This window comes from Ranitomeya imitator, chromosome 8 (assembly GCF_032444005.1).
Source record: "Ranitomeya imitator isolate aRanImi1 chromosome 8, aRanImi1.pri, whole genome shotgun sequence".
Classification (NCBI taxonomy): Eukaryota; Metazoa; Chordata; class Amphibia; order Anura; family Dendrobatidae; genus Ranitomeya; species Ranitomeya imitator.
The window spans coordinates 185,480,109-185,505,093 of record NC_091289.1 but is presented as its reverse complement, the minus strand read 5'-3'; positions in this window follow the sequence as shown (position 1 = coordinate 185,505,093).

Genomic DNA, 24,985 nt, shown 5'->3' with positions numbered 1-24,985 from the left:
ACCATAAGCAAGATGCAATTGTCATCACGTTTGACGCTTGAAAATATTGCAGTCCTAGTGAGGCCGGTTTCACACGTCAGTGGCTCCGGTACGTGTGGTGACAGTTTCCTCACATACCGGAGACACTGACTCACGTAGACACATTAAAATCAATGTGTCTCTGCACATGTCAGCGTGTTTTCACGGACCGTGTGTCCGTTTGGAAAACACTGAGACATGTAGTGTTCGTGGGAGCGCACGGATCACACGGACCCATTAAAGTCAATGGGTCCGTGTAAAACATGTACCGCAAACGGATGCTGTCCGTGTGCAGTCCGTGTGCTGTGTGGAGACAGCGCTACTGTAAGCGCTGTCCCCCCAGCTTGTGGTGCTGAAGCCCCATTCATTTCTTCTCTCCAGCAGCGTTCATGGAGAGAAGGAATGAAAAATCATTTAAAAAAAAAATTTTTTGTTTTTAAAATAAAGTTCCTGGTAATCTTCCCCCTCCCACCCCCTGTGCGCCCGCCCGCTGACATTAATATACTTACCCAGCTCCCTCTGCGCTTCCATCCTCTCAGCGTCGCAGCTCTTCCTGTATGAGCGGTCACGTGGTGCCGCACATTACAGTGATGAATATGCGGCTCCACCTCCCATAGGGGCGGAGCCGCATATTCATCACTGTAATAAGCGGCACCACGTGACCGCTCATACAGGAAGAGCTGCCAGCTCTGAGAGGAGAGAGGAGACATCGCGGGAGCTAGGTGAGTATTTCTATGCAAGGGGCCGGGCGGCGCACGGGGGATGGGAGGCGGGAGCTCACCAGCAAACTTTATTTTTAACAAAAAATAACAAAAACTTGATCTTTCATCTCTTCTCTCGTGCGGGGGAGAAGAGATGAATGCCGGCTTCAGCACCGCACAGGGGGGACAGCGCTTAGTGTAGCGCTGTCTTTCCTGCACAGTCCGTGTGGTCCTCAGGCGGCACACGGATGCTGCATGTGTGCCACACTGATGTGCCACGTAAGCACACGGACACGGACAATTCCGGTACCGATTTTTCCGGTACCGGAATTATCTGGACGTGTGGGACAGGCCTCAGACTGTGTTCACACGATGCATTTGTGATGCACTTAATTGCCACAGGTTTCTGAATTTCCATGTTTTTAATGCATTTTGGGAAAATCACAGCAAAAAAAAAAAATACATTGCAAATGCATCCTGTGAACAGGGCCTTAAGGTATTAAAGAAAACTAATGTTTATTTTCTTGGAACATAAAGTGGTGAAAAGTAGCAAAATAACCTTTACTAAATAAACATCACAAGTCAATAAACAATAACCCAAAACCTGCATCATCCCGGTGAATAATGAGTATTTACAAAGTCTGTTCTTAGAAATCAATCCAGCCATGATAACATGTCATCAGCAGCCAGCCGACTTGATGATAGTTTCCAAATTAAAAGAGCAAAAAAGGACAGATATTAATAATATTAGACTTTGTATGCGACTCTTATGAGTTCTCCTTGTTATCTGACGCTATGTAGCAGCAATCCCTGCATTCAGCCGCCATTCTGCTGACTCCAGACTTGTACACGCTTTTTTTCTCCCTATTTCTTGCATTGTTTTCATAAGATTTTATAATATTCTGATTTTCTGCCAGGACGCATGAATTAAACAATTAGAATGGGAACATTTGGAGATGCCATGCCCTCCGCAGCAGAACAACAGGATGGGAAAACCTCTCAATTACACATAATGGCAGGCTTGGTGTTTCCTCCACAAAACAGACGGGGTGAGCAGCAAAGATGACATGGAGCCGCTCATAAGAACGGTGGCTTGTCTGAAACTGGTGAAAAAGGAAAAAGAAGATGTTGAAAAATATCTAGCATTGTGTGCCAATGTGTGAGATGATCAGGCGCAAAAGGGGTATCGGCATTATAAATGGCACGTGGCGGCTCAAGGGGCGCAGAGGATTCGAGTTTATATATTTTAAAGGGAACTACTGGTTCCTAAACACCCAGGTGGCCATACTAAACAATAGTGATGAGAGAACGTGCTGGGATTAGGTGTTATCTCAGCATGCTCGGGTCCTAACCAAGTGTCTTAGCCGTGATCGAAAAATATGTTTGAGTCCCTGCGGCTGCAATATATGAGGGGATTGCCTAACAAACAGGTGCTGTTGAACAGCCATGGTACATGCAGCTGCGGGGACTCGAACATATTTTTTTGAGCACGCTGAGGACACTCGGTTAGCACCTGAGCATGCTCATATAGCATCTGATCTAAGCATCAATACTAAACGACTATTAGAAATAGTTTCTGCGAACTGGATTTACTGGTCAAAAGATTAAAAGAAACTGCAGTACCGACGATCACCTACAGACTAGTATGTCTGCTAATACTGTTGTCACACATCTTTTCCAGGTTCCTGAAAGGCAATATAAGAGGACAGAGTTAAGGTTGTAGCTTGGGAACTTGTTCCCTTGGTGCTCGGCTTTACTTTCTGGTTATAAATCAGCTAAGAGAAGCTCAGAAAGAGACAGATAAGAGAGATACAGCATCTCCAGCTGGAGTAAGCTCATCTGACGATTCTCAGATAAAGGCGTCACATTTAAAACACATTTAAAAGACATTTAATAAGTCTGGAAGTTATGATTGAATGTATAGGGGATAACGCCCGATCTCTAGGGGTCTCACCACTGGGATCTCTATCGATCCCAAGAACCAGGGCTCTTATTTTTGGCATGTCATGTTTTAAACAAAGCTGCTTTGTTTTTGATAATTCCTTATATTTGGCTCTATTGATAGTCATGCGGGAATTACATGTGTTTTTACCTGCAGAAATTCTGCATCTGATGCAATCTTATGTGAAAAATCTGCACATAAAACTCAGCGCACTCGAAAGTGACATGTTGCGGATTGCAGACATGCAGCGCAGGTCAGTTTGTGCTGCATAAAAAACAATGACCGTGCGTATGAGATTTCTATAAATCCCATCAACTTTGCTGGAATTGTAAGATCAATCACTAAATGTCCAATCAATAACAAGGGGCACTTCCACAATACTACAACACAAAGTCCCATATCAATCTTAAAGGAACCAAGAAGAGATCCCACAATTAAAATGTAAAATCATGTTTATTAATAAATAGATATACAAAACAGTGAATAAATCCAAAATTATACAAAATACCGTATCTGAGAAGCAAAGCGGCATATATAAGAAATCACCCAAGGCCCTAAAACACAGGCACGCCCCCGGAAGAAGCTGGCGGCGAAACGCGCGTCGGGGTGAAGGGACGCCCGGGAGAAGCAGTGCGGCAGGTAATATACACCCGTTGGTTTATTTCTATTTGCCCCCCTTTCTTCTATTGTGGCAAGTGTATATACACTGGGGAGGCTTTATAATAGTTATGAGACCCTATGTTTTAGGGCCTTGGGTGATTTCTTATATATGCCGCTTAGCTTCTCAGATACATGGATACTAGTATTAGCACTTTTTTGGCTTATGTACTTTTGGCCATCCTCTAGCATAAGTTTTTTGCAGATGGTTGTTGCATTTATGTATCCGTAGTTACTGTATTTTGTGGCGTCCCTTAGTACGGTATTTTGTATACCGTAATTTTGGATTTATTCACTGTTTTGTATATCTATGATTTTACATTTTAATTGTGGGATCTCTTCTTGGTTCCATTAAGATTGATATGGGACTTTGTGTTGTGGGATTGTAAGATGCTGTGATTTTGACACTGCAAAAATATGCAGCGTCAAAACCTCATCGTGAATACACGGCCGTAAGGGGCTGATTGGTGGAGGTAAGATCCTGGAAGTGGAATTTGCACCTAGCAGACATTTACGATATATACTTTCCATACTCCATTAATGTCACAGAAGGTAATATCACTTTAATTTTTAGGGCGGCCCTAAAAATGAAAATGTGGCGCTTGGATCAAAAACAGTTGTGCACCCATGATCTAGATAATATGGCAAAATAGGTGTATAGAACACACAGGGTTAATTGTATGGGGGTAATAATGGCAGTGCGAAGGGGAAACACAAATATAAAGGGGACCAGGGAGGTGGAGGGGAATAAGGGTATTAATCCTTATATGCAGGATGCAGACCATGTGCTAATCTAGCAATCGCCAATGTCACGGGATACAAAGGTTAAGCTGGTCGAGATCTGAGTATATCCGGACAGATGCAGACGAGAGGCACTAAGGCTCTGTGCACACGTTGTGGATTTGACACTGCGGATCCGCAGCAGTTTTCCATGCGTTGTACAGTACCATGTAAACCTATGGAAAACCAAATCCGCAGTGCACATGCTGCGGAAAATTCCGAGCAGAAACGCAGCTGTTTATTTTCTGCAGCATGTCAATTCTTTGTGCGGATTCCATAGCGTTTTACACCTGCTCCATAATAGGAATCCGCAGGTGTAAAACCGCAGAAAAACTGCAGTAAATCAGCGGGGAATCCGCACGGAAAAATCCGCAATGGAATCGGGCAAACGTGTGCACATAGCCTCAGACTCCATCAAACAGGAGCATCAGAGAGGTAAAAAAAGCCTCTATCCCAACCACAGGACTCAGGGCTTTGCTACAATGTGACTTTGTTTTTGCTCTTGGTTTCTTTTTCTTGAAGGAATAGGAAAGTAGTTCTGTCATTTTTCTGACTCCGTCACGTTGAAAGCAGTTGTAGTATCCGGGGAACCCAGTATTTCCCTGGAACCTAGAGATTCCCAAAAAGACAGCTGAAAGAGAGGTGGGAAGGGGCTCCCCGGGGTGGGAAGGGGCTCCCCATGATAAAAAGGTTGTGAGTTACTGGTTTAGAATATAATAGATGAATAATTGGATTATGGTCTCATACAGTGATAAGGTGATGATGGGGGTTGCCGTGTTCTGTGTATCAAGTGTAACTGTGCTCTGTTTATTCTCGGGGGATATATTGCTCTTTGCAGAGTACCATAGACGTGTACCATGGTTATGTCCAATGTTTGGGTCATGTTGGGGGTTATAGTGTTCTTTTTTTGTCATCAGTGTTTTGCGCTTTGCATGGTTTTTGCACAATGGAGCATGTCAGTTTTTTCAGCATTTTTTTCTGCGTTTTTCATCCATTGAAAGTAACGGGTGGTGAAAAAAATGCAGAAAATCGGCACAAAAAAACGCAGGTATCGGGTACTGCAGCGTTTAGTTTTGTGCCAAAACTTGATTAATAGAATGAGGTTTTTTTTTTTTTTGCACTAAACTTTATCAGCGTGTACAAGAGACAAATGTAGCACAACAAAAAACGCAGGAAAAAATCATAAAAAATGCAACAAAAAACGCAAGAAAAAAACAAGCAAAACCTCATTTTTTATGCTGCTTTTTTTCCTGCCAGGTTTTGTTGCATAAAAAACAGACACCTAGTGTGAACATAGCCTAAGTCTGTCCAGTCTTTTATTATGGTACTAGCAGCTGGACCTGTGTATCTAAGGCTACGTTCAGACTAGCGTTGTGCGCCGCTGCGTCGGCGACGCAACGCACAACGCACGGAAAAAAACGCGGCAAAACGCACGCAAAAACGCTGCGTTTTGCGACGCGTGCGTCGTTTTTTGCCGAAAATCGGACGCAAGAAAAATGCAACTTGTTGCGTTTTCTTGGTCCGACGCTTGCGGCAAAAAAGACGCATGCGTCACAAAACGCAACAAACAAAAACGCATGCGTCCCCCATGTTAAACATAGGGGCGCATGACGCGTGCGTCGCCCGACGCTAACCCGACGCACACTAGCACAACGCTAGTCTGAACGTAGCCTTAGCCGATCGTGTCTGATACATTCTCAGATACTCACACTGCTGTTTTCTTATGTGTCTACTCAGAACCAGGAGCGGACATATCACTGGGGAGCAGAAGATAATGGGCCACTTACAGAATTGTGCATTGTGATAATAATATATAATAATAATAATAATTTTTATTTATATAGCGCCAACATATTCCGCAGTGCTTTACAATGAGGCAGGGATGAAGTATTGGGCTGCAAAGGGCCCATATATTGTTTCTGGGTCCGCCATTCTCAGATCTGTCCCCGTGAGACACAACGCGCTGAATGTCACTCTGAATCCGGCTCCTGGAGCTCGGCCAGCGCCCCGACGAATATAGCCAGGGTGCCCACACCGCCGGCGCTCGGCCCAGACCCTGCGAGACAGCGGGGGGACAGGCGCTCCATCCTGCTGCTGTGGTTTCAGTGTCAGGGTGTTAAAATGGTCTTCCTCCCGTCTATATTTGCCCTGTCACCTGACCGATGAGACAGCGGAGTGGTGGGACAAGTCCAGCGCAGACCGCGGACCCCCACCTCCCCCCATAAAAGCCTGAGCAGCAAACCCACTTAGCTCAATTAGATTTGTGTGTGACAGGAGTGATGTATTACCCAGAGAGAACCATGAGAGACGAGGACCCCACCATTCATGGGAGGATAGTATAGGATCAGAAAGTATCAGTATGGCGGCACTATTATACAGCTACTGCGGCACTATGCAACAAGTGCAGACACTACGAGCAGAAACAATGAGGGTATGTGCACACGCTGCGGATTTTGCTGCGGATCCACAGCAGTTTTCCATGAGTTTACAGTACCATGTAAAGCAATGATAAATGAAATCCGCAGTGCACATGCTGCGGAAAAAAACGCGCGGAAACGCAGCGGTTTATTTACCACAGCATATCAATTCTTTCTGCGGATTCCGCTGCGGGATTGCCCCTGCTCCAATAGAAATCTGCAGGTGAAAACCAGCAGAGGAAACCGCAAAAGAAACCGCGGTAAATCCGCAGTAAAAACCGCAGCGGTTTTTCACTGCGGATTTTGCAAATCCGTTGCAGGAAAATTCCGCAATGGAATCCGCAGCGTGTGCACTTAGCCTCAGAGATGAAAGTTCCCTGATATTCAGCTCCTTATAAGTTCTCGCGTCCTCAGGCAAAGCTGGACGACAACCAACATGGTCAGCATTTAAAGGGGCATCCCTCTATTATCAAATAAATGTCATTTGCTTCCGGAATGAAAAGTAATACAGTTTTCTAATATATTTTCTGTATCAAATCTTCGTGGTTTTCAACACCTGATGGTAAAAACGGACGAAAAAAAAAAATCACTGACGTGTGATTGAGCCCTTAGGACGCAGACTGACGGCCGTATAAATCGGACTGAGATCGGGCCTCAGCGTGACAGCTGCACACAGATATATAAAGTGGTCGCGCTAGGGTTGGGGGGGCTGCGGTCCGACTTATACGCCAGTCAGAGTCTTAAGGGTGAGGCCACACGGAGCAGATTTTGCACACACATGCCTGCGTTTTTTTAATGCATGTTGTCCCTGGGGGTCAGTACTTCTGATGATCCACGCTGATTATTTTCTCTTACTAAATTTGCAATAAAAAAAAAAAAAAAAACCGCAGAGTCAGAGCCCGGCTTGTACAGTATATCAACTGGTCTGCACCACAACTGCACCGCCAGGTTGGTAATAATGTACATCGCTTTAGGTCTTAAAAAAAAATAATAATGCCAAAAACTCACTAAACTCTCAGGGGTCTTCAGTTAACCCTGCGCCTCCCAGGCGCCATTACTGTAATAATCATTTACTGCTCCGCACAGTGACTGGCAGTGAAGGACGCAGGATATAAACATTCTGGTGATCAAAGCAATGACTGCAGGTCGAAGAATATTTTCCACCGCCACATAGATCATCCCGGTCCTGACAGCTTTTATTGATGAAAAATATGAAAAATACTTTCCTTCACTTTTTTTCTTTTTTTTTGAATTGCAATAATATGAATACAGAGGAGCGGAAATGGAGGGGGGGGGGGGTGATAATTATCTCCAGTGATAAGTGGCCCCCTTCTATCTCTGCACCTTCTGGCACAGGCAGCTTTGCATAACTGAAAAATTAATCTGAGGGCCCCGCTGACAGCTCTATACCAGGAGGAAGGCTGTAAATCTCAGGGCTCCAGACACATTGCTGCTGGTGTCTCCTCCAAGTACAGCTTAATTAAAGGGGCGCTGCTGTGTGCTGCGCTCATAAATTCTATTTATTGTTCCCTGTTATCAGCCAAAAGAGTGAATATGGTGCATATGTATATATATATATATATATATAATTATTTTTACTTAACTCATTCTGCAGCCAGCAATAGACAGTGCGACACACAGGATATAACAAGCAAATAGGTGCAAAATTTATTATGAAACCCAATTGCAAAAATAATTTTTAGCCCCAATTCCATGCAATTAAGTAGAAAAAAATGGGAAAAACCTTTTCCAATTTAATATAGTTATAATATAGATAGTGCCACCATACCGTGCTAAATAGATACAGCACTCATCTAATGCTGCCATATACACTGCGCATACTCAATCTCAAGCTTGTAAGCACTGCGCATGCTCAACCTCAAGCTTGTAAGCACTGCACATGCTCAATCTCAAGCTTGTAAGCACTGCACATGCTCAACCTCAAGCGTATAAGCACTGCGCATGCTCGACCTCAAACTTGTAAGCACTGCGCATGCTCGACCTCAAGCTTGTAAGCCCTGCATATGCTCAATCTCAATCTTGTAAGTACTGCACATGCTCAATCTCAAGCTTGTAAGCACAGCGCATGCTAACCTCAAGCGTATAAGCACTGCGCATGCTCGACCTCACGCTTGTAAGCACTGCGCATTCTCAATCTCAATCTTGTAAGCACTGCAGATGCTCAACCTAAAGTTTGTATGCCCTGCACATGTTCAATCTCAAGCTTGTAAGCACAGCGCATGCTAACCTCAAGCGTATAAGCACTGTGCATGTTCGACCTCAAGCTTGTAAGCACTGCGCATGCTCAATCTCAAGCTTGTAAGCACTGCACATGCTCAACCTCAAGCTTGTATACACTGTGCATACTGAACCTCAAGCTTGTATGCACTGTGCATGCTGAACCTCAAGCTTGTAAGCACTGCACATGCTCAACCTCAAGCTTGTATACACTGTGCATGCTGAACCTCAAGCTTGTATGCACTGCGCATGCTCAACCTCAAGCTTGTAAGCACTGCACATGCTCAACCTCAAGCTTGTATGCACTGTGCATGCTCAACCTCAAGCTTGTAAGCACTGCACATGCTCAACCTCAAGCTTGTATGCACTGTGCATGCTCAACCTCAAGCTTGTAAGCACTTCGCATGCTCAACCTCAGCCTCCAGACGGCAGCAGTGGCAAGTAACCCGCACAATGAGCATGAAATGGTAAAATGATAAATCTCTCCGTTCTTCCCTGCGTTCTCTGCCACTTTGTGATTTTACCCATTGGGGATACTCACACAACCCTTTTAATCCTTGTAATTTGCAAAACGAACAAGAGAAGTTTCTCGTCTTATTAAGGCTGTAAATGTTCCTAGAATTCTAATCTTCACACGTTAATCTACATTAAGAACACGATGTTACATCCTATTCCTAAGAAATGTGGCCTCCACCGCCAGGAAGTGTCGCCATCTTTGGTGCGGTTTGTCCCTGGGGGCAGAATTTAGAAATACATGAAATCTGTTTTGCAGACGATGTCTTGTGCCTCCGAGGCTTCTGTCATGTAGTATGTAGGACAGTACAGTCAGAGACGTGGGGCGGGTGGGGAATGTGGCCTGGGGGCCTGGAGGGCGAAAACTAGTTGCTCTGACTTGCCCCGATTATTTAGATACAGGACTAAGGCAGGAAACAAAATCATTTACCCCAAGTCAAGGAAAGAAGCACCCCTCCTGCTCCCATCAAACTTTTTATCCTCTTAATATGGAGGAGGAGGACTTTTTTTTAATAGAAATACTTTTAATAAAAACTCGATGGTCCAGTAGAGAAACCAGTGAGCTGTGATGATAAGTGATTTTGCAATATGTTGTGACTGTATCAAGTCGTGGGCCAATGTCTAAGCTCTGGAGGTCCAGAAAACAACCAGTGTTAAATTCATTTGGTCCAGTGGTAAAACTAGATAAAATATGTGGAGAAATCAGAGCCAGAGCCCTGGTGGGGTAGTGGAAGCTGCATTGGTGGTTGGTAATACATTTAGTGTTCGCTGACGATCAACTTTCTATTAACTAGTAGGAAAAGCAATCAAAGCACTGGTGGGCACAGAAGCAAACCAGTGTCCGAGTTCTGGTGGTCCAGTAAATAACCAGTATTAGAATCCTACTGGTCCAATGAGAAAAGTAGAAGGAAAGTGTTGGAGGTCCAGTGGCAAAATCCGAGCCCTGATGGGCTTGTGTAAGCACCACGGATGGCTGATACTAACGTTCACTGTCCAATCATTTTTCCATTTATCACTTGAAAACTCAGTTAAAGCCCTGGTGGCCCAGGGGGGAAACCAGTGTCCGGGCTCTAGTGGTCTAGTAAGTAACCAGTGTAAGAATCTTAGTGGTCTGGTGGGAAAACTAGAGGAAAGTATTCAATGGGAAGATAGGGGCAGAGTCCTGCAGACTAGTGGATGCACCATTGACTTAGCTTTGATGGTCCGGTTATAATAACCAGTACCTTATTAATGGTTCAGTGGAAAATCCAGTGTTGCTCTCATGGTGGTTCACCAAGAACAATAGTATCAGGCTCTGCTGTTCAGAGGCAAAAAGTGTTCAAGAAGGGGGAAAACCAAAGTCAGAGCTTTGCTTGACCATTATATGACCATAACTTGAGCCCTGGTGGTCCAGTGAATGACCATTGTCAGGATGGCGTGAGAAAATCAATGTCTGTTTTTTTGGGGGCTCAGTAGGAAAACCATTGTCAGTACCTGGTTAGTGTAATGAGGGGGTCCGCCACCAGGGGGCGACTCCACCATTCACCCCTTGTATGTTTGCAGTTCCCCCAACCTAGAAGGACCCTGAAAATCACAGATTGCAGATTTTTTTTTTTGCTGCAGCTACTTTTAAGCTTGATCTTTTCTGTAATATTTTCAGAGCCGTGTGACTCCTTTTTGACATTTTCTATAATAATTGCGATATTTACCGATTCCTATTTCCGGCATTTGCAGACGTTTCGTCCCTATTCATAGCTCGGCAACTTAAAGAGGCTTTTATAAAAAAAAAATGTTATTTTCTAAAGAGCTTTTTTTTCCTGCTGATACAGATAATCGTGTCCTCCTAGAACTCCATACACTGACGCAGGCCTCCCTTCGGAGCATTGCTCATCCTGATCTCTCTGATTCATGAAGGTAATGCCACATAGCTGTCATATCTGTAGCTCAGTTTCCATAGTGGGTGACAATCCCCTATGGGCACTTGCTCTGGGAGACCCCAATCTTACATTTTTTTGGGTGATGGTCTTCCATGACAAACCTCAAAAAAACAGGTCAAGAGTCGAAGATAAAAAAATGATGTTGAGGTCCTGCTGGGAAAATGGAAAAAAAAATGACAAGCTGCACATTAGAACTTTACTAGGATTGCGTGACTTGTGTTAGCGTCTATTGTTTGCTGACTTTTTAGAAGTTTCTTAAACTTTTTTTTTTATTGATACGTGAGCCTCCCTCGAAAAACATTGGAAGCGATGTTTAGTGGAAGGTGTTACATGGCGCCAAATATTTGTTGCTGCAGTAACCCTGGCACAACACGGGGCGAACGCAGCACAAGTGCGAGATGCTTCACATCGGGCCGCGCATTTCTGCAGGATCGAAAAACGTCACTTTGCGCCAAGAGGGGCGCCGACAATAACCCTAAAATACCGACCTGCAGACCTCACCCTCTTCCTCTTGGATCTTCTCCTATCCACCAGCCATACCTGTGGTCCACGGTCGTCCGATGGCCGAAACCCTGGACTGGACTCTCTGGAGGGAGAGGCGCTGAGGACCACCAGGACTAATGTGTAAAGGGGTTGTCCGGTGCAAATCAAGTATCACCTAGGTAAGGCGCTGATCTATGGGAGTGATCAGCCTCATTTCATCCCCTTTACAGAGCAGAGTGGCAGCGAACATGCCCGATCACTGCGCCATTCATTCTCTATGGAGCTGCCGGACAAAGCCGCGTGCAGCGCTGAGCAGGACCATAGAGAATGAATGGAGCCGCTGTTGAGCGTGCGCACTGCAGATCCATTATGGGTCACACAGAGCGGACCCCCCCCCCTACACTGGGTAAGTGATAACTTGCTTTCACTGGACAACCCCTTTAAGGCTTCACACATTAAGTTTTTGCAGCTAAAAAGTGTTTTTTATGCAAGTCTATGAGATTTCAGAAATCTCATGCACACAGCTTGGTTGCGTTGTCCTCAGTATTTTGGGCAATACCTGAGGTTTTGCAGGATGCAGCATGTCGTTTCCTTCAGCGTTTCTACAGCGTTTTTCACCCATTGAAAGCCCCCCCAAAAAAGCGGAATCAACGCAGGGATCAGTTTTTGCTGCATTTTTTGTGCCAAAACCTGATGAAGTAGAATCAGATTTATTTTTTTTGCACTAAACGTTCTTGTAGATTGTGAGCCTTCGCGGGCAGGGTCCTCACTCCTCCTGTACTAGTTATGACTTGTATTGTTTAAGATTATTGTACCCATTTTTATTATGTATACCCCTCCTCACATGTAAAGCGCCATGGAATAAATGGCGCTATAATAATAAATCATAATAGTAATCAGCATGCAAAAAAACTGCAAAAAAACTCAACAAAAACTAAGCAAAAACTGAGGCACATTTCTTACTGCCAAGAGAGCAGATTTTGACTTAAGAAAAAAAACGCATAAAAAAAACGCAACGTGTGAACACGGCCTAAATATACTCCCATTATCGTGCCAGTATTTTCCACCCACGACTGAAGAGCCTGCTGTTTCCTTTTCCTTCACCAATGGGCCAAATTTCTCCCCGGAGAGCTGGGTAAATGCCTTCAATAGCTTATTTGTACAGCTTTGTATTGAGATTTGTACATATCCCAACTTACCTATACACATGCACACTCAGTTAAAGTGAGCGTGCGTGTGTTTTTTTCAATGGAATGAGTAGAATATGCTGCTGCCAGACACCAACTCTCCATGAAAAAAAAAAAAGATTGGGCATGTTAAAAATCAACATGTCCAATCCTCCCATCCACTGATATCTTTCGGGGAGCAGTCAGCATACCCCCATGCGCAGAGGATAGAGAGCGGGTTCTACAGAAATCGGTGGCCCCGGCTGAGCTTTCTCTTATATCTATGGGCATCTTTACAATGCAGCTTCTCTTAGAGGGGAGTCCTGCCCAGGTAAGTACAGCGGTTACACAGGGGTGACCCTTCCTTTTTATCTCTCTATATGCTTTAAAGGGACAGTTACTGAAAAACATAGCTGCTTCCTTTTAGAAACAGCGCCCCTTTCCTTTCTGTGGCCATACACGGTATTGCAGCCCTTTTTATTTCAGTGCATACCAGACGCAGCCTATGGACATTAATGGATGAAGCAGTCGGGTGTTTCTACCCACAGAACTCCTAAAATAAGGTATTTGTCCTAAACAGCTGTTAATGTATAAGTACAAAAGTAAAAAAAATATATGAAGAAATAAGAAACATAATAAATATATTCGTCCTCGGAACTTTTTGATTTTTAGTAGAATTTGACCTCATTAACGAACGATTGCAGCCATTTTTTTTCTAAAAGGCCCCATTTATGGCAAATTAAAGGACGCGACTGGCAAGCGTGAATTTATGATCTCGTTTTCTCGTATTTATTTATTTGCTTTTGTGCCGACCCTTAAAGTTACAACGAAGCCGAGAAGAGAGGGAGGAAAAATCATTAGAATTTCGTGAAATGCACTGGCGCAGGGCCAGGAATAACCAAGTGGAAAATATTCACACCAGAGGCGAAATTACAATGCACCTGTACAAATAGCATGCCAAGCGCCCAGGTCTGGTGATATATGCCCTCGCTTTATTGCCTTTAAGGAAAAAAAAAAAACGAGGCAAGTCACTGGAGAGAAGAAATATCAGAAACAACAAGGTGAAGAAAAGTCTCTGCCCGTGCGCAACTGAAATAAAATATGGCTATAGGTATATAAAGGCCGTATATAAAAGCCGCCATTATTGATCATACTCCGAGCATCTACTAGGGCTTTACCTTGTATGTTACAGCGCGTTTCAGGCCAAAATATGGCACGTTACAAAGTATCAACCAAACTGTAATTTCTCTGATTTGGATTCAACATGAAAAATTCACCCTTTCGCAATTGATACAAATTTTTAAATTCATGAAAAACTAAAAAATCCCCGAAACATGGGTCATATCGATATCGGGTATTACAGCTTAGCTGCATTCATTTTAATGGACCTGAGTTGCAATACCAGAAATGGTCAGGGGTGGCGCTGTTCCTGAAAGAAAGCAGCCATTGTTTTCTCCAATCAAAGAAAACTCCCTTTAAGTAAATTGTTTGTGGAAAACTGATATAGCCCCAATTTAAAGCATTTGCGTTATCAGAAAATGACCTATTATTTAAAACAAGTTTTAACATCAGACATATTTTAATAGTTTTTTTAACACTGTCTTCATTGAAAAAAAAAAATCCTGACATTTTGCCATTTTCACTCTGAGCCTCATAATAGGCGGACACGATCTGTTCTATAGAGATCACTGCTCAGCAGTCTCATTATCATCACAGGCAGGAAGACAATGACTGTGGGCAGCAGTGATGTAACTGGAGGCTCATGGGCCCCAATGCAAAAGCTCCAATGCGGCCCCCAATAATTGCAAGTCTTTAAAATAGCATTGGTCTTTTTATATAGGCCAAAGGGACTTTTTGGGTCCCCTAGGCTCCAGGGCCCGGGTGCGAATGAACCCCTGCAATTATTATAATTCCACCCCTGGTGGGCAGCACAAAGGGGCTCAGTAGTTAGCACTAGTGATGAGCGAGTGTTATCGTTGCTCGGGTGGTCTCTGAGCATTTGTTAGTGTTTCGGAGATTTAGTTTTCATCCCGGCAGCTGAATGATTTACAGCTACTAGCCAGGCTGAGTACATGTGGGGGTTGTCTGGTTGCTAGGGAATCCCCACATCTAATCAAGCTGACTAATAGCTGTAAATCATTCAGCTGCGGAGATGAAACTAAATCTCCGAGCACTAAAAAATACTCAGAGACCACCCGAGCAACAATTACACTCGCTGATCACTAGTTAGCACCGTAGAATGTCAGTGCTGGGTCCTGGATAGTGATGAGCGAATATACTCGTTACTCAAGATTTCTCGAGCACGCTCGGGGGTCCTCTGAGTATTTTTTAGTGCTCGGAGATTTAGTTTTTCTTGCCGCAGCTGAATGATTTACATCTGTTATCGAGCATAAGTACATGTGGGGATTCCCTAGCAACCAGGCAACCCCCACATGTACTTATGCTGGCTAACAGATGTAAATCATTCAGCTGCGGCAAGAAAAACTAAATCTCTGAGCACTAAAAAAATACTCAGAGGACCCCCGAGCGTGCTCGGGAAATCTTGAGTAACGAGTATATTCGTTCATCACTAGTCCTGGATTCAAATCACACTAAGGGCTCATACTCACTTGTGCAAAACTCGGATGAGTCTCACACGGCAATACCCGGCGCTGCTGCCGGCACTCAGATCGGAGCGTGTGGCCACATAGGAATACATGCAGCCGCACGCTCCGCTCCTCTGTGCCAGGTGCAGTGCCGGGTATTGCCGTGTGAGACTCATCCGAGTTTCGCGCAAGTGAGTATGAGCCCTAAGGAGGACATCTGCAAAGAGCTTGTATAAGCTCCCCATGTTGAACCCATTCACAATATTTGATGTCACAGCTCACCTCCTCCTCCTGTACAATGACTGATAACACCCCTATATACAGTAGATATCAGAGGATCCACCATTCACAATAGGTGATATCACAGCTCACCTCCTCCTCCTGTACAATGACTGATAACACCTCTATATACAGTAGATAACACAGGATCCACCATTCACAATAGGTGATGTCACAGCTCACCACTTCCTCCTGCACAATGACTGATAACCCCTCTATATACAGTAGATAACACAGGATCCACCATTCACAATAGGTGATGTCACAGCTCACCTCCTCCTCCTGTACAATGACTAACACCTCTATATACAGTAGATAACACAGGATCCACCATTCACTATAGGTGATGTCACAGCTCACCTCCTCCTCCTCCTGTACAATGACTGATAACTCCTCTATATACTGTAGATAACACAGGATCCACCATTCACAATAGCTGATGTCACAGCTCACCTCCTCCTCCTCCTGTACAATGACTTCAGCACAGGTGCTACAATAATACATTTTCCCAGCTTTCTACATATCCTGAATGGATTTAGAATCTTTATATTCATCAGAACAACATGAAACATTTCTGAATTCTCTTCATTGTCATTTCCAAACCCCAATATTATGTTAGCGGCGCTGAGTGCACAGTACCAGGCGGCTTCCTGCCTTTCCTCATTCCAAGTGATTCACACGTGAAAGATCAGTGTGTTCCAAGAAAGGATAGAAGTAACACGCCGGGTCACAGCTTCACCAGCACCGCTGTAATATACTGACTGACTCCAGAGCTCGATACTAAGGAAAGGAAAACATGAAAACTGCAACTGCGAAGTGAGATATTACCAGGGAAGAGAAGATATTAAAGATGAACAAATTGATGCAATGCGAATAAAATTTGCTCTGAATTCTGCTGAACTTGACAAAAAATACTCATTGCCATTTTACATTCGCTATGTGTGACACGTACCAGCGATCAGGCCCCTGCTGTGAGATCGCTGGTCGTGTCGGAATGGCCTGGGCCATTTTTTGATCGTTGAGGTCCCGCTGACATCGCTGAATCGGCGTGTGTGACGCCGATTCAGCGATGTCTTCGCTGGTAACCAGGGTAAACATCGGGTAACTAAGCGCAGGGCCGCGCTTAGTAACCCGATGTTTACCCTGGTTACCATCGTTAAAGTAAAAAAAAACAAACGCTACATACTTACCTATCGCTGTCTGTCCTCGGCGCTCTGCTTCTCTGGTCTGGCTGTGAGCGCCGGTCAGCCGGAAAGCAGAGCGGTGACGTCACCGCTCTGCTTTCCGGCCGCTGTGCTCACAGCCAGACCAGAGAAGCAGAGCACCGAGGACAGACAGCGATAGGTAAGTATGTAGCGTTTGTTTTTTTTTACTTTAACGATGGTAACCAGGGTAAACATCGGGTTACTAAGCGCGGCCCTGCGCTTAGTTACCCGATGTTTACCCTGGTTACCGGGGACCTCGGGATCGTTGGTCGCTGGAGAGCGGTCTGTGTGACAGCTCTCCAGCGACCAAACAGCGACGCTGCAGCGATCCGGATCGTTGTCGGTATCGCTGCAGCGTCGCTATGTGTGACGGGGCCTTAACTTTCATAGTCTGTATAAAAGCTGAGGCAGGGAATGCAGCAGTCATTTTGAGTTGAATCTGCATAACGAGGGCATCCCACCTCAGCCATAGAGATAGGGAGAAAAAGCCATAAAACAATGAAAAAACATTTACATACAGTGGGTAACAACAGTGAGGAACAGTTACCATCTGTTTCCCATAACATTTAGGCTGTGTGCACACGTTGCGTTTTTTTCGCGGTTTTTCCCGATAAAGACTCTATAAAACCGCAAAAAAACGCATACAATAGGCATCCCATCATTTAGAATGAATTCCGCATGTTTTATGCACATGATGCGTTTTTTTCCACGAAAAAAACGCATCGCGGTAAAAACCGCAGCATGTTCATTAATTTTGCTGTTTTTTTGCGGATTTCCCACTACAAAATGCATTGGGAAGTGTCCGGAAAAAACCGCGTCAAAACCGCGGCAAAAACACATGCGGTTTTCTTGCAGAAAATGTCCGGTTTTTCTCAGGAATTTTCTACGAGAAATCCTGAACGTGTGCACATAGCCTTAATGTTGAGGTCATTTTATTAAGCTGCACTCACTATTCTACTGGTGCAGTCACTGTGTACATACATTACATTACTGATCCTGAGTTACATCCTGTATTATACCCCAGAGCTGCACTCACTATTCTGCTGGTGCAGTCACTGTGTACATACATTACATTACTGATCCTGAGTTACATCCTGTATTATACCCCAGAGCTGCACTCACTATTCTGCTGGTGCAGTCACTGTGTACATACATTACATTACTGATCCTGAGTTACATCCTGTATTATACCCCAGAGCTGCACTCACTATTCTACTGGTGCAGTCACTGTGTACATACATTACATTACTGATCCTGAGTTACATCCTGTATTATACCCCAGAGCTGCACTCACTAATCTACTGGTGCAGTCACTGTGTACATACATTACATTACTGATCCTGAGTTACATCCTGTATTATACTCCAGAGCTGCACTCACTATTCTACTGGTGCAGTCACTGTGTACATACATTACATTACTTATCCTGTGTTACATCCTGTATTATACTCCAGAGCTGCACTCACTATTCTGCTGGTGCAGTCACTGTGTACATACATTACATTACTTATCCTGTGTTACATCCTGTATTATACTCCAGAGCTGCACTCACTATTCTGCTGGTGCAGTCACTGTGTACATACATTACATTACTGATCCTGAGTTACATCCTGTATTAAACTCCAGAGCTGCACTCACTATTCTGCTGGTGCAGTCACTGCGTACATACATTACATTACTGATCCTGAGTTACATCCTGTATTATACTCCAGAGCTGCACTCACTATTCTGCTGGTGCAGTCACTGTGTACATATATTACATTACTGATCCTGAGTTACATCCTGTATTATACACCAGAGCTGCACTCACTATTCTGCTGGTGCAGTCACTGTGTACATACATTACTGATCCTGAGTTACATCTTGTATTATACTCCAGAGCTGCACTCACTATTCTGCTGGTGCAGTCACTGCGTACATACATTACATTACTGATCCTGTACTGATCCTGAGTTACATCCTGTATTATACTCCAGAGCTGCACTCACTATTCTGCTGGTGCAGTCACTGTGTACATACATTACATTACTGATCCTGAGTTACATCCTGTATTATACTCTAGAGCTGCACTCACTATTCTGCTGGTGCTGTCACTGTGTACATACATTACAGTACTGATCCTGTACTGATCCTGAGTTACATCCTGTATTATACCCCAGAGCTGCACTTACTATTCAGCTGGTGCAGTCACTGTGTGCATACATTACATTACTGATCCTGAGTTACATCCTGTATTATACTCCAGAGCTGCACTCACTATTCTGCTGGTGCAGTCACTGCGTACATACATTACATTACTGATCCTGTACTGATCCTGAGTTACATCCTGTATTATACTCCAGAGCTGCACTCACTATTCTGCTGGTGCAGTCACTGTGTACATACATTACATTACTGATCCTGAGTTACATCCTGTATTATACCCCAGAGCTGCACTCACTATTCTGCTGGTGCAGTCACTGTGTGCATACATTACATTACTGATCCTGAGTTACATCCTGTATTATACCCCAGAGCTGCACTCACTATTCTGCTGGTGCAGTCACTGTGTACATACATTACATTACTGACCCTGAGTTACATCCTGTATTATACTCCAGAGCTGCACTCGCTATTCTGCTGGTGCAGTCACTGTGTACATACATTACATTACTGATCCTGAGTTACATCCTGTATTTTACTCTAAAGCTGCACTCACTATTCTGCTGGTGCAGTCACTGTGTACATACATTACATTACTGATCCTGAGTTACATCCTGTATTATTCCCCATAGCTGCACCCACTATTCTGCTGGTGCAGTCACTGCGTACATACATTACATTACTGATCCTGTACTGATCCTGAGTTACATCCTGTATTATACTCCAGAGCTGCACTCACTATTGTGCTGGTGCAGTCACTGTGTACATACATTACATTACTGATCCTGAGTTACATCCTGTATTATACCCCAGAGCTGCACTCACTAGGGTTGAGCGAAACGGGTCGAAATTTTTCAAAAGTCGCCGACTTTTGGCAAGGTCGGGTTTCATGAAACCCGACCCGACCCCAGTGTGGGGTCGGCCATGAAGTCGGCGATCTTTTGAATCTAGAATCGGAATTCCGATACCGATTCCCGATATGTTTAAGATATCGGGAATTGGTATCGGAATTCAGATTTAAGTGTAAAATAAAGAATTAAAATAAAAAATATCGCAATACTTACCCTGCTGGTGCAGTCACTGTGTGCATACATTACATTACTGATCCTGAGTTACATCCTGTATTATACTCCAGAGCTGCACTCACTATTCTGCTGGTGCAGTCACTGTGTACATACATTACATTACTGATCCGGAGTTATGCCCTGTATTATCCTCCCGAGCTGCACTCACTATTTTGCTGGTGCAGTCACTGTGTACAGACATTACATTACTGATCCTGTACTGATCCTGAGTTGCATCCTGTATTATACTCCAGAGCTGCACTCACTATTCTGCTGGTGGAGTCATAGTCATTTAATAGTGAGAAATGGAAGATTCTACATCTGGGCTAGAAAAATAAAAATTATATCTACAGAATAGGAGGAATAGAACTAAGCAACAGCACGTGTGAAAAAGAATTGGGTATACTAATACATCACAGACTGCACATGAGTCAACAGTGTGATGCAGCAGCAAAAAAAGGCAAACACAGTTCTGGGATGTATTAAGAGAAGCATAGAGTCTAGATCACGTGAAGTCATTATCCCCCTCTACTCCTCCTTGGTCAGGCCTCATCTGGAACACTGTCCAGTTTTGGGCACATTTTAAAAAAGATATTGAAAAATTGGAGCAAGTTTAAATGAGCGCTAACAGGATGGTGAGCGGACTGCAAAGTATGACCTACGCGGAACGATTAAAGGATCTGGGAATGTTTAGCTTGCAAAAAAGAAGGCTAAGAGGAGACTTAATAGCTGTCTACAAATATCTGAAGGGCTGTCACAGTGTAGCGGGATCATTATTCTCATTTGCACATGGAAACACGAGAAGCAATGGAATGAAACTGAAAGGGAGAAAATACAGATTAGATATTAGAATAAAACTTTTTGACAGTGAGGGTGATCAATGAGTGGAACAGGCGGCCACGAGAGGTGGTGAGTTCTCCTTCAATGGAAGTCTTCAGTTAGAGGCTGGACAGACATCTGTCTACGATGGTTTAGTGAATCCTGCATTGAGCAGTTGATTGGACACGATGACCCCGGAGGTCCCTTCCAACTCTAACATTCTAGGATTCTATGAGAGTCAACTTAATACAGAGCTGGCTCCTTTCCTGCTGCTGTTTAATGGTGCTTTTATCTGAGATGTTTTTCATTTTCTTTTTTTTAATAGTGGCAAAAATATCTGATCTAAAATCACCCTTAAAATTTCCAAGCTGAATATCGGAATCTGAGTAAACCCCGACACAAGATCGATAGGTCGTCACTGTGATACTGAGGTTTTACTGCAATTTGATGGCGTCGTCATGTCGCGGTGGGGTCCTCGTCTTTTACTGCTTTTTTACACTGATAGAAACAATTATTTGATATCAGGGCAGAATAATCTGAAGAGCTGAATAGATGGCACGAGGTGCCCCTGACAAGCCGCATCACAGCAGCAAAGATTTACAACCATTTGCCGCCTCCATTATTTAGCGCCTAAGTAACAACCTTCAAGACTAAAGCAACAAAAATGAAATATGGTTGCATCTCCTAATTGCTCGAACCCTCCATGTCTACTCCTCGTGGCGGCTCAGTTCACCAGGCAGACAGTTGGCATACTAAATTAAACCTCCTTCAGCCACAAGTGACCCCGCACTGACCCCCATTTTACTTTTAGCCGCTTGCACACAGTATTCAATGCGGGATACAAAGAAGACGCTTTTCTAATGGGCTGAAATCTACTTTGGCGGCAGCGATGACCCTCACAACGGCTTCTCCGCGGTGGCACTTACAAAGGGGCCTTGATTCCTTCTCAGAAAACTACTGTACTCAACAAAGAAGCGGCATTATCACTGGCAAGCCCTAATTAGCCGAAAACAGTATGGTTGCAGAGGGCAAAGCGGTGACGTAACGATGAGCGACTGTCACCAACAGAAAGTAAAGAATATCACCAACACTCAGAATGATAGAAGACCAATGACCACTGGTGCCGCCAGACTCGGGCACACAAGGCAAAAGGCATGTGCCCCAGGTTTATTGCCCCAGGTCTATTTCCCCAGGTCTACTTCCCCAGGTCTATTTCCCAGGTCTACTGCTCCAGGCCTACTGCCCCAGGACTATTTCCCCAGGTCTACTTCCCCAGGTCTATTTCCCCAGGTCTACTGTCCCAGGTCTATTTTCCCAGGTCTATTTCCCCAGGTCTACTGCAGCAGGTCTATTTCCCCAGGTCAATTGTCCCAGGTCAACTGCCCAAGGTCTACTTCTCCATCCCTACTGCCCCCGGTCTATTTCCCCAGGTCTACTGCCCCAGGTCTATTTCCCCAGGTCTACTGCCACAGGTCTATTTCCCGAGGTCTATTTCCCCATGTCTACTTCCCCAGGTCTATTTCCCAGGTCTATTTCTCCAGGTCTACTGCTCCAGGCCTACTGCTCCAGGACTATTTCCCCAGGTCTACTGCTCCAGGCTTACTGCCCCAGGACTATTTTCCCAGGTCTATTGCCCCAGGTCTATTTTCCCAGGTCTACTACTTATTATTTTTTTTTTCTATTTATGACGGCCCAGCTACAGTATATGAACAATTAAAGGGAGGTCATTGTGGTTATATTGCAAAATGATCCTCTGGTCATTGGAAACATCTAACTCATTGGCCAATGGGGGCTTGAGTCACAAATTTGGGGGCTAATTGGACAGCCAATAAGCAAGCTCGGAATCTAATGTAAAGCTCCCTTAGCTATAGCACTTGGCCAGTTATTGTGTCACTTGATATTTCGGATGTGCTTTATTTGCATTGATATCCCTTATTACTGACCCAACTTTTGTTTGACGAATGCTCAGGAGAATTTTCACTATTTTGATAAATCTATAAGCTGCAATTTGTCAGAGTCCGAAGAGTCCTTTAAATATTTTATGAGACATTAGTCTTTTACTTTTTTCACCTTTTCTGCTGCATGGCAAATCCGCTGTGCAACAACACACACTGTTCCCATAGCAAACATTCCACTCCTTGCCCAAACGTACGGCCAGTAAGGAACACGTTCATTGGCAAGACCCAACCAGCTGATCTTCAGGGAAGACGCACTTCCCAAATGTCCTTCTCTAGAAGGACCATCCTCACCGCTGCCATAAAAACTATTAGAATAATGAGAACCTGACGTTTCCTTTAATTTCATAATATCCTTAAATTATTATTATTGTTTTTTATATAGCACCATTGATTCCATGGTGCTGTACATGAGAAGGAGTTACATACAAATTACATAAATCACTTACAGTAAGCAAACTAACAATTACAGACTGATACAGAGGGGTGAGGACCCGGCCCTTGCGGGCTTACAATCTACAGGATGGTGGGGATGGAGACAGTAGGTTGAGGGTTGCAAGAGCTCTGATGTTGGTGAGGTGGTAACGGGGTCAGTGCAGGCTGTAGGCTTTCCTGAAGAGATGGGTTTTCAGGTTCCATCTGAAGGATCCGAATGTGGTGGATAGTCGGACATGTTGGGGCAGAGAATTCCAGAGGATGGGGGATATTCGGGAGAAGTCTTGGAGGCGGTTGGGTGAGGAGCGGATAAGTGTGGAGGAGAGTAGGAGGTCTTGGGTGGACCGGATTACGTGAGGGAAGATATCAGGAGATTAGTTCAGAGATATATGGAGGAGACAGGTTGTGGATGGCTATGTAGGTCAGTATTAGCAATTTGAACTGGATATGCTGAGGGAATGGGAGCCAGTGAAGAGATTTGCAGAGGGGGGAAGCGGAGGAGTAGCGCGGAGAGAGATGTATTAGTCGGCCGGCAGAGTTAAGGATGAACTGCAGAGGTGCAAGGGTGTTAGCAGGGAGGCTGCAGAAAAGGATGTTGCAGTAGTCAAGGCGGGAGATGATGAAGGCGTGCACAAGCATTTTAGTAGATTGACGGTTGAGGAAAGGATGGATCCTGGAGATATTTTTGAGCTGGAGGCGACAGGAGGTGGAAAGAGCTTGGATGTGCGGTTTGAAGGACAGGGCAGAGTCAAGGGTTACTCTGAGGCAGCGGACTTCCGGTACGGGGGAAAGCGTGATGTCGTTAATTGCAATAGATAGGTCAGGTATGGAAGATCTATGAGATAGAGGAAAGATGATGAGTTCAAATTTGTCCACATTGAGTTTGAGGAAGCGAGAGGAGAAGAAGGAGGATATGGCTGATAGACACTCCGGGATTCTGGACAGCGGAGAGGTGACGTCTGGGCCAGAAAGGTAGATCTGAGTGTCGTCAGCATAAAAGTGGTACTGGAATCCATGGGACTTCATGAGTTGTTCCAGGCCAAGTGTATAGATTGAGAAGAGTAGGGGTCCTAGAACAGAGCCTTGGGGGACTCCAACAGAGAGAGGGTGGGATGAGGATGTAGTGTGGGAGTGGGAGACGCTGAATGTGCGGTTGGAAACGTATGAAGAGATCCAGGATAGGGCGAGGTCTTTGATGCCAAAGGAGGAGAGGATCTATAGTAGGAGGCAGTGGTCAACTGTGTCGAAAGCAGAGGACAGGTCTAGAAGCAGGAGTATTGAGAATTGTCCGTTAGCTTTGGCGGTAAGTAGGTCGATAGTGATTTTGGTCAGGGCTGTCTCAGTTGAGTGATGGGGGCGAAAACCAGATTGTAGATTGTCAAAGCGCAAGTTAGATGAGAGGTGGGAGGAAAGTTCAGCGTGGATGTTCTGCTCCAGGAGTTTGGAAGCGAATGGAAGCAGCAATATTGGGCGATAGCTGGACATAGCAGTTGGATCGAGGGTTGGCTTTTTAAGGATAAGCGTGATTGTGGCATGTTTGAAAGCAGAAGGGAAGGTGCCAGAAGTTAGTGACAGGTTGAAGAGGTGGGTTAGGGATCGGATAAGTGTAGTGGTGAGGTTGGGGAGGACGTGGGATGGGATGGAGTCGAGCGCACAGGTGGTGAGGTGCG